This window comes from Pogona vitticeps, chromosome 4, assembly GCF_051106095.1.
Source record: "Pogona vitticeps strain Pit_001003342236 chromosome 4, PviZW2.1, whole genome shotgun sequence".
Classification (NCBI taxonomy): domain Eukaryota; kingdom Metazoa; phylum Chordata; class Lepidosauria; order Squamata; family Agamidae; genus Pogona; species Pogona vitticeps.
In genome coordinates this window covers 82,533,997-82,548,531 of record NC_135786.1, presented here as the reverse complement: position 1 = coordinate 82,548,531, position 14,535 = coordinate 82,533,997, and the positions used below count along the sequence as shown (strand labels likewise).

At 42.7% G+C, this 14,535-nt stretch overlaps 1 protein-coding gene across 4 annotated transcripts in view; it reads left to right on the top strand.

Annotated features, from left to right (window-relative positions):
* Positions 1-6,083: 6,083 nt before the first annotated feature.
* Positions 6,084-14,535, top strand: part of ZZZ3 (zinc finger ZZ-type containing 3) — a 73,950-nt gene continuing 65,498 nt past the window's right edge. The window contains exon 1 of one of the 4 annotated variants that reach the window (XM_020794673.3): positions 6,084-6,183. The gene's annotated coding sequence lies outside the window, so the exon portion shown is untranslated. Of the gene's footprint in view, positions 6,184-6,472; positions 6,614-6,944; positions 7,080-7,387; positions 7,860-14,535 lie in introns of those variants that run through there. The other 3 variants (XM_072997815.2, XM_020794672.3, XM_078393002.1) reach the window with 3 other exon arrangements.

The window sequence follows — 14,535 nt, the reverse complement described above, 5'->3', positions numbered from 1 at the left end:
AGACTGAAATTTTGTGAATGCTGTTTAGTCTGGATATTTCTCCCTAGACTGTGTGGGACTCTGAAAACAGAATCTTGCTGGGTTTTCGGAGAAGGAGGAATAAGCTTTTGGAAGCAAGAAAACGGACTGTGAATCACCAGTGAGACGACTCAATTGGCTAAATTGAGGAGCTAGGAAAACCAGGATGAGTTTGATGAATGGGACTTTGATAACAGAACCTTGCTGGGTTTTAGGAGGAATATACTTTTGGAAGCAAAAAAATGGACTGTGAATCATCAGCGAGACGACACAACCGAATAGACTGAGGAGCTAGGAAAAGCAGGACTGGAGTTTGACGGATTATAAGGATACCTACTGGAGAGACTGCCTGCCTGTGTCTGCTGTTTAGTCTGGACTTTTTTTGGCTGGACTGTGTGGGACTCTGATAATACTGCCACAATTGTAATTTAAATTGTTGGGCTAAAAGTTGATCTATATACTATAATATCTGGGTAAGGATGGGAGGAAGTACCTAGGGGAGGTTTATGATGGTGGGTTTGGTTTGTTGATAAAATAGTGGAAACTAAAGAGTATTATTTATACAGACCATACTCATTGGAAAGATGGAAATGGCCTCCAAAAAATTAAAATATCAAACGTTGGGGAATTTGTCAGATAAAGAATGGCAGGTTACCTTGCAAATGATAATAACAGGATTTCAGCAGGTAAATGAGTGTCTCAGGCGAGAAGTCATCAGATGTTAAACAACAGTTAAATGAAACTGTACTAACTCCAGAACTGCTTTTATTGAGTGCGATGCCAGGTAACATAGATGGGATAAAGAGTTACCCAGTGAGCTATTTAGCTACAACAATCAGAAAATGTGATGTTAAAAATTAGATTACTGTCCTGGATTCATCCTTCTCTTCCAAAAACTGGAAGAAAACAGAGCCAAGGAAACAAGAGAAGCATACTGAGAAAGTATGGGAAGTGACAGAAATAGATACTCTTTCAGGCATGCTGAATGTATGTCCAAGACAGAAGGAAGTTGAAAGAGGGGATGTATTTTACAAATGGTCTTGGTTTCCTGATAGTGTTGGAGTAACAGATTTAAACTAAAACATAAATGTAAGTTGATAGCTAGAGGGTAATCAAATAGTTTTTTAAAAAAGTAGAAAATTGATTTTTTAATTGAAAAATGAATACTTAATATGACTAGATTGGATGATTGTATATTCTGTATTCTCCTATCCTTAAAACCTTTTTCCTATCCCTTCCACTTCCTTTTACCTTTTGTATTCCCTACCTTATTCCTAGTAGTTTAAAAATAAAATATTAATTAAAAAAGGTTGCTGCAAGTCGGTTTAAATGTGACGGCACATAAAAACAACAGAAGCATTGTCAATGTTAAAGCAAATGTGCCACTTAGCTGTTTCCCTGCCTAGTAACTAAACATGCAACATACTGTACATGATATTGTATCACTGATAAGTCTGCCCTCAGAAGCAGCAGTGAATCATGTAGTGCAGAGGGTCAGCATTCACAATCTATCTCTAGGTGTTTACAGAAATGAAAGCAAGAAGATACAGGTTTGGCCACTATTTTGAGAACAGGACCTAAATGATATATCTAATTCTAGTTTTAGTAATAATCCATTCGAATTGAAACCAGAAGTCTCTACTCTGTCCTCCATGACTAAGGAACATAACCATAAAATACTGCTGGAGTTGAAATGTCATATTTTTTCTTGATAAAAACTGTACTTTGCAACAAAATTAATGGTAAAAGTCAATGGCTACAGCTTTTCATATATGGAGATTTATTTATTATATTTGTATACTATTTGATTTCTGGTAGGCACTACTCTGAGCAGTTTACAGTCAAAACAATAATATAACAATGGTAGCAGACAGAACATAATTTTTTTAAAAGTATCAATGGAATATCAGATCTCAACTGTGGCCAAGTCTGCCTTTTACCAGCTGAGACACATTGCACACCTCTGCCCCTATCTTGACAGTAAATCCCTCACATTGTTCCATGCATTTGTAATCTTGTAAATCGACTATTGCAGCACTCTATGTGGGGCTGCCCCTGAAGGTGGTTTGGAAGCTGCAGTTGGTACAGAATGCTGCTGCCAGGTTGGTTTCTAGAATATTTCAATATAACTCCTATCATGGCCTATCCACACTGGCTGCCTGTACGCTTCTGGGCCAAATTGAAGGTGCTTATGTTAGCTTTTAGAGCCCTTAACCGTTTAGGACCTTGTTACTTGTCTGAGCGCCTCTCCCTCAAAACATCTACCTGTCCCACCCACGCCTCTTATATGGAAATGCTCCAGTTAGCCGCCCCAGGGGAAGCCCAGAAATTATCCACCCATAATAAAGCTGTCTCTGTGGTGACAGGTGCAGTTAGCCCCACCCCATGCCCCCTTGGGTTTCTGGAGGAAACTTAAATCCTGGTTGTTCTCCAAAACCTTTTTTTAGTTCACCCCAAGTAATATATTCTCCTTTTGGTCCACCCCATGTGGATTTTTGGCAACCCATGGCCTTGTTGAATCATTGCACCCATTGGTTAATGTTTATCATAGTCCTGGAATTTAGAATTTTTCTTTACCTATGTTTTTATTACTTTCTATTATTGTTATGTTTGGTTGTGTTTGCCACCCAGAGTAGTAGCTTTGCTACTAGTTAGCCGCAATATGTATTTATATAAATAAATAGATAGATAGATAGACAGACAGACAGACAGACAAATCTAGTAAGGTTGAAAAGACCTCATCATGAGGAACCTCTTAAAGCTTGCTTAAAGTGAGAGAAGAAGCAGGCACAGCTTTGCTGGGAGCCCATTCCATGGGGATGGTGCCACAAGGTTCCGTTTCTAGTACAGTAGATCTCTTCTTAGACTCTCTCACTGTGGCAACCCGTAACAGCATGGCCAAGGAACAGGTACTGCAAGTTGATCTTCTTAGGAAAAGGTGCTCTGATAAACAGTATCTTCATAACCAAACCCTACACTGATCAAATTTTTACTAATTGCTTGGTATCGACCATATGTACTCTAGAGATGCAGTAGGATTTCTAACTAGAACTATGAAAACAGCTAGTAGTGGAACTGCAGCAGGAAATCATAGCCATGTGGCTTTATTAATTCAAAAAGTCCATATTTTTATGGTTCCCTCTTGAACAACTAACCTCAATTTTATATTGATTAGATGAATCAATATAATCACATGATGCCCACTCGCTGCTTGGAAGAACAGATTTCCTGTCCTGTATTATCAATTCCATATCAGAAGCTTCCACTTGATGAACTGGCCTTGATGACCCTTAAGGTTCCTTCCAGCTCTACAATTCAATTCACATCATTCTCAACTGATTCTGCATTAAGATAAAACCTTTGTTCTATGCCAGTGTTTTATTTTTCAAGTCACAACAGCCTTTTATAGTAGCCAATTAAGCTGTGACACCCCCCCATATTTGCATAAAAGGTATTGTTAATGGGGTAGTCATCCTCTCAGAAAGCAGAAGCTTCTTTATCCTCTAAAGCAGTGGTCCCCAACCTTGGGCCTCCAGATGTTCTTGGACTATAACTCCCACAAGCCTTCACCACCACCTCTGCTGGGTAGGATTTCTGGGAGTTGAAGTCCAAGAACATCTGGAGGCCCAAAGTTGGGGACCACTGCTCTAAAGGGCATGTTTCTCATACACATACATGTATGCGAACTTTTGATACATATCCCACTCCAAAAGGTTAAAGAAGAAATTATTTAACAAGGGCGACACAGAAGATTGTCTTTGGACAAACACTAGCTCTATGGGTTGGAAACGGAGATGAGCACCGCCCCCTAGAGTCGGACATGACTGGACAAATTGTCAAGGGGAACCTTTACAACACATATAAGGTGAGCCCCAACCCCCGCAAAACACTTTGTGACCCCTCCTTGGAAGTCATGATCCCCAGGCTGACATACACTATTCTGTGTTTTGTTCTAAACAGGATGCACATAATTCTGGAAATATTCTATGTTTATGGCATAGAATATAATGTACACATTCATTACACATTAATAGCACCCTTATTTTTTGTATCATTCCCGTATTTTAACATGACATCAAATCATGAGCTAGAGATTAAGGTGAAAGAAAGTGACAGGCCCAAATTTGAATTTAACGTCAAAATAGAGATTTGATGTTGAGGTTCCAGGTCCAAAACTGATAATTACTACATAACTGGAATTCACATTAAGGTATAGTGAAGCCACTAGCAATTCTTCCCTAGATTTTTTCCCCTCAAAATAAAACACTGATTTGATGACTTAAGAATCTGTTTTCCACCTACTATATAGAAGCCCTCATGAGACTCTGGGGCCAAAACTGCAAACTTACATTATTAACACATAGTTATTATTTATATAATGTGGATCTTAATATAAAATGTGTTACAATCTAAGAGTTTACATGCTTATGATAATTTATAGCATCCATTTCTACTATAAACCAGTACTTAAACAGCATGTTCATGTTTGTATAGTTCCATGAGTTATATCTGGCTGAAGGGTTAGAGGCTGGGAATTTGGTTCTTCCCTGTGCCTCCTGTGACAAGAGCTAGCTTATGCATGCTAGTCCTGCAGAGGGAGATGCTGGTAAAACACTTCTGAGTCCTCTATTATTTACTTTTTTAAAATAGTTATATTCTGCCTTATTGTTTAGAAGGAACCAATGTGGTTTACAATATTAAAACAAACAACATTAAAATTGGAAGGTAGGTAGCCAGTTACTGAGAAAAAGCCAGCCTAAAGAGAAAGGTCTTTGCCTGTTTATGGAAGGCCAGCAAAGAGGGTGTTCCATAACTTGGGTGCAACAGAGAAGATCCTCTCCCTGCCCTCACAAATGCACCGGGGGGGGGGGGACAGAATGGAAAGAAAAGCCTTCCCTGAAGATTTTAAAATGCAGGCAGATTCCTAAAGGAAGATGCAGTCTTTCCAGTAGTTTTGAACCACATACCAAACATTTTCCAAAGGCAGCCCCCCACACAGAGCACATTACAATAATTTAGCTGCAATGCAACTACTCTGTTTTCCCAAAAATAAGACCTAACTTGAAAATAAGCCCTTCTATGATTTTTCAGGATGTTTGTAATATAATCCCTATCCCAAAAATAAGCCCTAGTTAAATGAAACCCTCCACCATTGTGCAGCAACCAGATGACATGACTGTACTGTATTTGAATAAATGTGTTGTACACGACAAAAATAAAACATCCCCTGAAAATAAGCCCTACTGCTTTTTGTTGGAGCAAAAATTAATATAAGACGCTGTTTTATATTTGGGGAAACACGGTACAGTATAAGGCATATGTCACCCAAGTCAGAGCAGACTTCTCCAAGAACAGGTGCAGCTAATTTTAAGTGCCCAAATGCATTCCTGGCCACCACCTAGAACTGCTGATCCAGGAGCACACCCAAGCTGGCGACTGGTGTTTTCAGGGGAAGCGTAACCCATCCAGGACAGGTTGAAATTCTATTCCCAGATGTGCCTTTTGACAAACCAGGAGCACCTCTTGTCTTGTGTGGACTGAACTTCAGTTTATTCATCTTCAACCGGTCTATGCCTCCAGCCCTAGAAAACCCTGGAAAGTTGCCATTTGTTAGAATTGACACCATATAATTATTCATTATTATGTATTTAATACCCCACACTTCCTCCAGGGAGCTCAAGGTGGAGTACTGTACATGGTTCCTACTTTATCCTCACAACAACGCTGTGAGGTGGGTCAAATATACAAAATAAGCCATTAAGACATTTTACATTCTCTTCACTATGTACCTATCTGCTTCACCTTTGTAATATTTACACCATTTTAAATGACTTTATGGCGTTTAGTTGCTTTTTCCCCTCACAGAAAATGGAAAGCCTAGGGAGGATTCACGTGAAACAGTTATCATCGACGTAGTGGTACGCTTGGCATGGGCGCGGGGAGTGAACCGCGCCATATAAATCTGGAAATAAAACGATTCTGCTTGAAATGGGTGGGAGGGGCTCGCTTCCCAATAAAGGGCACGGAGGGGAACGGGCTGCAAAACCCGCCGCTCCGGTCGGCAATCCCAGGCGGCGTCGCTTGAGGGGCATTGATCCAAGGCGTTTTAGCGGGGGCTTGTTTCCGAGTAAATAGCGTACTGCGGGCCACTTCCTTTAGGCGAAGGTAACTGGGCTTCTCTCTACCGGTGTTGCCCTCGCCGACAGCCAAAAAGTCCTGCCCTCGCCTGGCCCCCCCCCTCCACCTCCTTCCCCTCCCTCCCTCCGCGAGGCGCGCCACCGTTCCGCCGCAAACGGGCCAGGGCGAGCCACTCCAGGGCGGCCCCAGTCGCCTCCCTCGGCCCACCAGCAGGCGGAGCTGCAGGGAGCGCCCCCCCACCATTCGCGGGCTGGGCAAAGGAATATGGGGAGGGGGGGGAGGAAGCGGAAGAGGAGCCGCTGCCGCGCGACGCTGAGGGGAGCCAAGCGGGCGCTGCTTGTTGGGGGGCCGAGCGCTGACGTGCGGCGAAGACTGGCTCGGAGAAGGAACGGAGGAGAAAGAAGCGAGCGCTTCGTTTTCTCCTTGCGGGCTGGGTTTTCCGTCTCTCAGCAACCAGGTCAGGCCTCCTCCTTTTGGGGGCGGGGGGGTGGGTTGGAGGGACCCGGATGGTGCGGGGGGGAGGTGAGGAGGAGGAGGAGGAATTATATCCCCATGTGACCTGTGCGTGCGGTTGGGAGGGGGAGAAAGGAGGCGGTGGCTTGCGCGCCTCGTTCGAATCCAGACTGCTCAACGGAATGAGCGCGTGCGCGCCGGCGAAGACGTCACCTCCCTTTTCCCTCGAGAGCCAGTCTCTGGCTTCCTCTCCGTACGCGGGCGAGCACGTACGGAAGCTTGCGGGCGCTGTTGTGTATCTGGGACACACGGACACGTGCGCGTCGCTTCCGCCATGTTGTTTCTCAGAGGAGGGAAGAGGAGGAGAGGAAGGGGGGGGAAGGCTGAAGCGGCAGTTCTCGCGAGGTCAACCCTCGTTCCCGTGGGAGCTGGCCAGAGGCAGGATGGCGGCGCTGCGCTGAGAGTGATGGGTAATAAGGGTAACGGGCAACCGGGAAGGAGGGAGGGAGTGAGGCGAGGGGGGCGGCGCGGTGATTTCCTTTAAGGCCAGCCTCTCAGCCCGCCGACGCGTGAGGGGCGGGGCTCAGCCTCGCGGAGAAGGGGAACCTGCCAAGAGTTGGCGCGCGTCAGGAGTCGGGGCTCTCCCCTCCCCCCTGCCCCGCACGCCTTCCCCGCGGTCGGAGCCCTGCCCTGTGGAGGCTCTGCGGCGCCTCCTCCGCCTCATCCCCCCACCGCAGCTTCCCACAGGGTCGTGTGGCGCCCCCTGTCGCCTTTTGGGTGGCATTGCCCTTGGATTCCTGGACTCGCCCAATAAGCTCCCCATTTTTTCAACCCGTTCCCACCGCACTCTGGTCCCTCAGCACCCACCTGGGCTGCAAAATCTTTAGCGAGGAGGACGGTAGCCTTTTGGGCCGTTGCTGTTTAGTTGCTGCTCTTTGCCTTGGGAGAAGATTTTGTCCTGTAAAGAAACACTTTAGGATATCAGCAAAGCAAATCTTTCCCAACTGTAGGTTGCAGCCCTAATGCAATTCCTGTGCTGGCTGGCAAAACTGTTATTACGTACTGTATTATGCTTTGCAGTCTCTTTTTGAGAGTTTCTCAAACTTTTTGGTATCTAAGGAGATCTAGGAGAAGATGAAGCAAGCACAGCAGCTAAATTCTTTAGTTCTACCTACCAGTATGGTTGACAAAATCTGAAAATGTGTTTTGCACCACAAGCTGTCCATTGCTGAGGGGGTTCTTTCACACATGTAAGTGCTGTAGTACTACATGATACTGTATAGGCACTAGTCCTTTTGTAGGCTCTCTCTGCAGAACAAATAAGTAGGCATTTTTCTGGCAGAATACATAGCACAGTAGTTTTGGGAATCTTTTTATTTTTGGGTAATCATGGCATAGTGTAGCATAAATCTGGCCCAGTATTCTCTGTAAATTTGTTTGTGCTAGATTGTTAGAATCTCATTTTTTCCCCGTTTGCCATAATCACCTAGCATATTTTACTGTGATTTTGTTTAAGTCACATTGCATTGTTAGAGTTTCAATTTTGTATGATTAACTTTCAGAGTCCAGTTATCAGAGGAGAAATGCAAAGAAAATGTTGCTGCCATCACTTGTGTTTTACTAGCAGGAAGCTTGAAGTAATAAAAATTTTAATTGGTTCCAGAGGAGGGTTTGTTGGAGCAAAACTAACAATTTGGTTCCAATGCTAGAGTCTCATGTACTGTATTTGCCGGCGTATAAGACGACCCCCCCCCAAACATTTTCACTTAAAATATAGAGTGGACAGTTCTGCTGCTGTGGCAGCGGCAGCTGCCCGGAGCTCTGCCTGGGCCCGCCCTGGACGTTTATGGGCAACAAGGCCCGAGGAGGAGGGGAAGTGGCTCTCTGGTGGCGGGCGGGCAAGCGGGTAGCTGGCTCAGCGCCAAGGAGGAGGGGAAGCGCTGGGGGGGCAGCAGCGGAGGAGGAAGGGAAGCAACTCTCCGGCGGTGGGCTCTGGCCGCTCAGGCATGGCCGGCTCTGTTTCCCTCCGGACCGACTGCCTGCCTGCCTGCCTTTCTCCCCGACTGGTGCGGCCCCGCGTCACTCACTCAATGGTGGCGGCTCTTTCCCGGCCCAACTGAAGTGCACCCGGCGTATAAGACGACCCCCCCCCCATTTGGAGGCATGTTTTTGGGCCAAAAAAAGTCTGGCAAATACGGTAGTTTTAACAAATGACAAATTATTAGGCATGTTAGTAGTAAATGAGGTCTTTCAAGGACTGAATCTCTGTAACAGGAAAGTGGTTGAACTTGCAGATTATATTCCTTCTACAGGATATTCCTTGGAAGATTATAGATTTAAAGTACAGTCATATACACATCTGCTTAGATAAGTAAGTCTTTTGAGTTTTAGTATTTCCCACTTCTTAGTAACATGATGCCCATCATCTTTTTACTGTTCCTGCTTATAATTCTAGCAGGCCTGGCTATGTTAGACCTTGAGGAAGTAGTCTGGAAGTGTTGCACATGTTAGCGATGCAGTCGTTAAAAAGAGAACAATTGCATGTTAAAACAAAATTGAATTCCAGTGGGGATATACAGTTCTGAAACCTAGCAGACTTCCGTTAGTAGGTATCATGCAAAGTTCTTGTGTGTAAATAACTGTACAGCTTGATCCAAAGCACCATAGAGTTCTAGAATCTGTATGTGCATGGCTTAAAGGAGAATTAAAAGTCGAACAAGATATTACACCTCTACTACTTCTCCACTCCTAAGTTTCCTTTTTTCTATTCTACTTTTCATTTGAAAACCAGATTTCAAAGATTCATTTAAGTATTACAAGCAAATGTGTCTAGTAGAAATCTCCTTTTGAAAAAACAAACTCTTTAGTCTGAAAATAGATTGGTTTGGGTGTTAGGCTGCAGATCCCATTATTGTTTTGGTTTGTATGTATTTCTTTCTCCACTTTAGAACATAACTAGTTTGTAGTTCTGTTCTTGCAGTTTTCATGCAAAAAACACTGTTTTCTAATACAGTGTTGAGGCTTTTTATTGCATGTTGTGCATAATTATAGATGGATAACATTGCAGTAATTTAGTGTTTGTGAAATAAAAGGTTTTGTTGTCTAATGAAGTGTTTTTAAAGCAGTGTGTTAAGTATAACATTCCCACAGCATTGTTGTGATGTTACAGTGTATGATGATGTGCTGAGAAAGCAGTAGCTGCGCTCCATCCTAAGTAGTTATTTGCTGGTGCCACAAGTTCTAGGATTGGTCTGCTACTGCTTCCCCCCCATGCCTTTTTCCAGCTTGATTCCTGTGCATATTTACTCATGTCTCAGTCTATCTTGGAGTGCAAGTATCATAGTGAAGGCGTACCATTTTTAAAAATCCTGCATATGGAAAAGTGAAGAATAACATTTCTCTTCAGAAAACTGGAATAAGACATGTAAGAGGGCTATATGTGTATAAGTAACTCACAACCATTCTGGCAGGAAGAAACATACTTAACATCTACTTAGACTTCTGTTAGAGCTCTGTTTTGATCAGAAGCGAATTACTTGTTAAGTTTTCCTTGAGCAAGCTAGCTGTGTTGGTAATTATGACTATATAGTTGTCTGTTCTATTTAACCAAATGTAACCCTTATGAAATGACCACACCAGTGAATCTTTATGCTTCTCAGTTTCTCTAATCAAGTTTTGTTTGATGTAGCTTGTTATGAGATCTTGGGCACCAATATAGTGGGCAAAAAAACTTCAGCAGCAATAGACTGAAAAAATAGGATATTCTTCTGTTTTAGCATCATGAAACCACAGCTTGGAACAGTCATGTTATATATGTTGAGACATAGCTAGAATGCACAGATTTGCAGAGGGAAGTATCAGTGCCAGATCCTTGCATCTTTCCTGTTTCCAGCAGGTGCAATACTTGAGCAGGAATAGTATTCCACTGTTTTGATTGGTCACTGGTACGCTGCCATCATGCACTTACAATTCATGTAGGAACATCATTTCCAATCTGATTGTATAATTCGGCTTCTCAGATTAGATTTTTAGGATAGCACACTACAAGAAATTGATGTTTTTCACCATATAAGGGAGGACCGCATCTAGATGTATTGTCTTATTTTGTCTCACTTGGTACAGTAGGTGTATTGTCTCTTATCTCATTTTGTACTGAGGTGATGATGGAAAAAGGGACAGAAACTTTATGAAGATATTGGTAAAAGATGTTTTCAGCTATGAATATGTAGGAATGGAATTTCTCTTGCAGGGTGCATGTATTACATTTTATTTCTTTTATGTCATCTCATGATTATACACATAATATATATCCTGTGTCATTAAAAGATATGTTCTCACATTTGCTAATAAAGTCAGACAAAAAAAAAAATAAAACATGCATATGAGCAAAATTATCTAAAAACAGCAGCCCATTAAGTAAACAGGAAACAAAATTGAACTAAGTTTTTTTTAAAAAACAATGAATCATTTTTAGTAATTAATCATACTTTAAAACAGGAAAAGAAACATTGTTTTTTGGTACTTAGATGATAACAAGGGCTCTAGATAAGACATAAGGAAGACATTCCATATGAAAAGCCTCATACAACAACCTTAGCAGATGACTAGTTTTCAAAGTGGTAGCCATGTTAGTCTATGCAAGCGCATCAGACATGAAGCAAAGAAAAGATAAAAGCATTGTGGCACCTTAAAAACTACATGCTGTGTTTTAATGTAGGTGAGTAGTTGCTGTACTGGATCTTACATATGTTGGGTTTTAAATGTAATATCAGCACTTTGATTTCATCTCAGAAACTTAGCAAGAGTCAGCAGAGTTGTCCTGATACATGTAAGATATGATCTATTTATCAGGTGCTTAGCGGTCTAGCCACATTTTTCTGGGAAGAAAGTATGTACTTTCTGGGCAAATTTCAGTGCCAGCTTCATGTCAAGTTAATAAAAGCAGTCCATACTAAAAATTATTGGTGTGGTGTGAACTGCAGTTAAACTAGACCATTTTTGACTTTACAAGATATCCTCGTCCTCTGTCATACTCTCGACTGTGTTGAGGAATGGGAGACCTACAGAAAAATTCCATTTCCATTTATTGATTGCTCAGAGCTAGTCCAGCCTTATGCAGAAACACAGAAGATAGAAAATATAAAACATAAAGTTAACAGATGATATCTGGAGGTCCAAAAACAGTAGACAAGAGACTAAAATGAATATTCTCTCACAAAGACCAAATAGTAATAAATCAGCATATGAGGTTTTTGAAGTAGGCAATGACTTCCATTTCACTATATCCTATCTTATGAATTTGGTGTTCCTATTTGATATGTTACTCTGTACTAGAGATGGGGATATTCATGTACGAATATACATACCCCCATCTCTCTTCTGTACTAGCCAGTAAAAGTATAACTGTTCTTAATGAGGGACCACTTGTCATGGTTGTTAAGGTCTCAAGGTCCTCAAACCTGGACACAAGGAGCATCCCATTAGAGATACATCCTCCATCTTAGAGCTACTTGCAGGGCAATATGTGCTTGCACCATCTGTGGACCTCTTCCAGCCACAAGATGTTGAGTCTATTTAGTCAGCAGCTGTCTCAGCTTGTTGGAACCAATAAAAGACAGAGATGGAGGTCCTTTCCAAAAGGACTGTCAAACTATTATGCATCCTTTTGGAGTAGTTGTTGTTTAGTCTTTAAGTTGTGTCTGACTCTTCGTGACTCCATGGACCAGGAGCATGCCAGGCCCTCCTGTCTTCCACTGCCTCCTGGAGTTGGGTCAAATTCATGTTGGTAGCTTCAATGACACTGTCCAGCCATCTCGTCCTCTGTCATCACCTTCTCCTCTTGCCTTCACACTTTCCCAACATCAGGGTCTTTTCCAGGGAGTCTTCTCAAAATGCCACTGTGATCTGGATTGTTTATTAGCTTGGTAATTTTCTCCCAGGTATCATCACAGCCCCTCACAAGGAGGTGAGCTAGGTAAGAAGCCTGCCTAGATGTGAATCAGCACATCTTACTTGCCCAGTTATCTTCTTCATGTCCTTCATGGACTTTTCACTATATCTACACACTTCATCACACTGCATCAACATAGTATGATATGAACTGTTCATCCCAACCTTGAGATTCCTTTGTGATCAGTCACCATCTGTTTAGAATCCATCAGTATATATGTGAATGTAGGGATCTTTCCCCCCACTGTGCCTTACTTTATATTTGCTCACCTCAAACTGCATTTGTTACTTGAATGCCCTTTTCCCAAGATAGGAAAATCTGATGTAGTTCTTGAAAATTTATTTTCTTAAAGTCTAGATAATTAGTATAATTAGCAAAGATGGCCACTTCACTGCATGCCTCTAATTCTATATCTGCAATCTTTCGGCCCTCAAAAATGTGGAAAATGTATTATGTGGCCCTCATGGTGAAAAGTTTGGAGACCCCTGCTCCAAATGGCCTGTTTGTCATACAAACACACTAACTTTCATCTGGCTCCAAAAGATCAAGGATGAAATGATTTAATAAGGGCTACAACAAATATAAACTAGGGGACGTTGTGGCGCTGCGGGTTAAACAGCAGAAGCGTCTGTGCTGCAAGGTCAGAAGACCAGCAGTCGTAAGATCGAATCCAAGCGACAGAGCTCCCAACGCTTGTCCCAGCTCCTGCCAACCTAGCAGTTCAAAAGTATGTAAATGCGAGTCAATAAATAGGTACCACCACGGTGGGAAGGTAATAGCGTTCTGTGTCTAGTTGCGCTGGCCACGTTACCAAGGAAGCTCTCTACAAACGCTGACCCTACGGCTTGGAGATGGGGATGAGCACCGTGCCCTAGAGTCGGACACAACTGGACTAAATGTCAAGGGGAACCTTTACCTTTACAACACGTATAAAGTGACCTGTGACCCCCTTGGGGGGGGGTCCCAATCCACAACTTGTGAAACACTGCTTTATGAGCTCCACCACTCACGTTGACAGTGGAAGACTTGTCTTTTTGATTGTTGTCTGGTCAGTAACAAGTTACTAATCTATTAAATGGTCTCTGATTATAAACCTGCCAGGTTTTTTCAGGGGTTTTTGGTAAATGGTGTCAAAAGCTTTTCTGAAAGTCAAGTGCAGTGTTTAGCAGGTCACACCTATTAAAATGCTTCGTAACACTTGAAAATCTTCAGTTAAATTCTAAACGTTTAATGAGGCAAGACTACTCTTTTTAGAAGACATGTTGATTTTTCTTTCATGAAGTCTTGTAATTCTGTATACTTTTGGGGAGAACTGGCAGGTTATGATGTAGCTGTCTCCCATGTGGGATCCCTAGAATAAAGTATGTGCTCAAAGATAGGCTGAGGCACCACCAAAGTAAATGTCACCAAATGGTGTTGCATAGACAGGCAGTTATCTGGCGTAGATGTGATTGAGCACTAGACAGGAATAGGTGGTTTTCAAAAATGGCTGCAGCTGTGGAAAAGGGAGGATACGTGCAGTTGGCTAGAGGCTGAGGAAACATAAAGACACTGGTCACTAACAAGTTACTAATCCATAAATCTAAGATTTTTGAGGAGATGGGGGAGGGGAGCAAGTATAGGCTGGAAGCCAGATGAGGTCCCCAGGCCCTTGGCAGGATAGAGGGTAACAGCTATACTCAGCTTTTGTGATTGTCTTTGATGATTTCTGAACTAGAGGTAATTGGCTTCTAAAAGACATATCACATGTAATTCCAGTGTAACTTTGCAAGATTATTTTAGCTGTTGTAAGTGCTATTAAAATGTCTAGGATTGTTAATAGTTTTCTAGGTGTTCCTCCCACAGTTAGCATAAGGTATTAGCATATGTTAATACCTGTGCACTAGAGGATTGTGGGAGGAACACCTAGCCCTTGATGGGGGTCCCACAGGGCACTCCAAAACACCGAGGAGCTCTCTTGGCCTCTGGCAGGACTG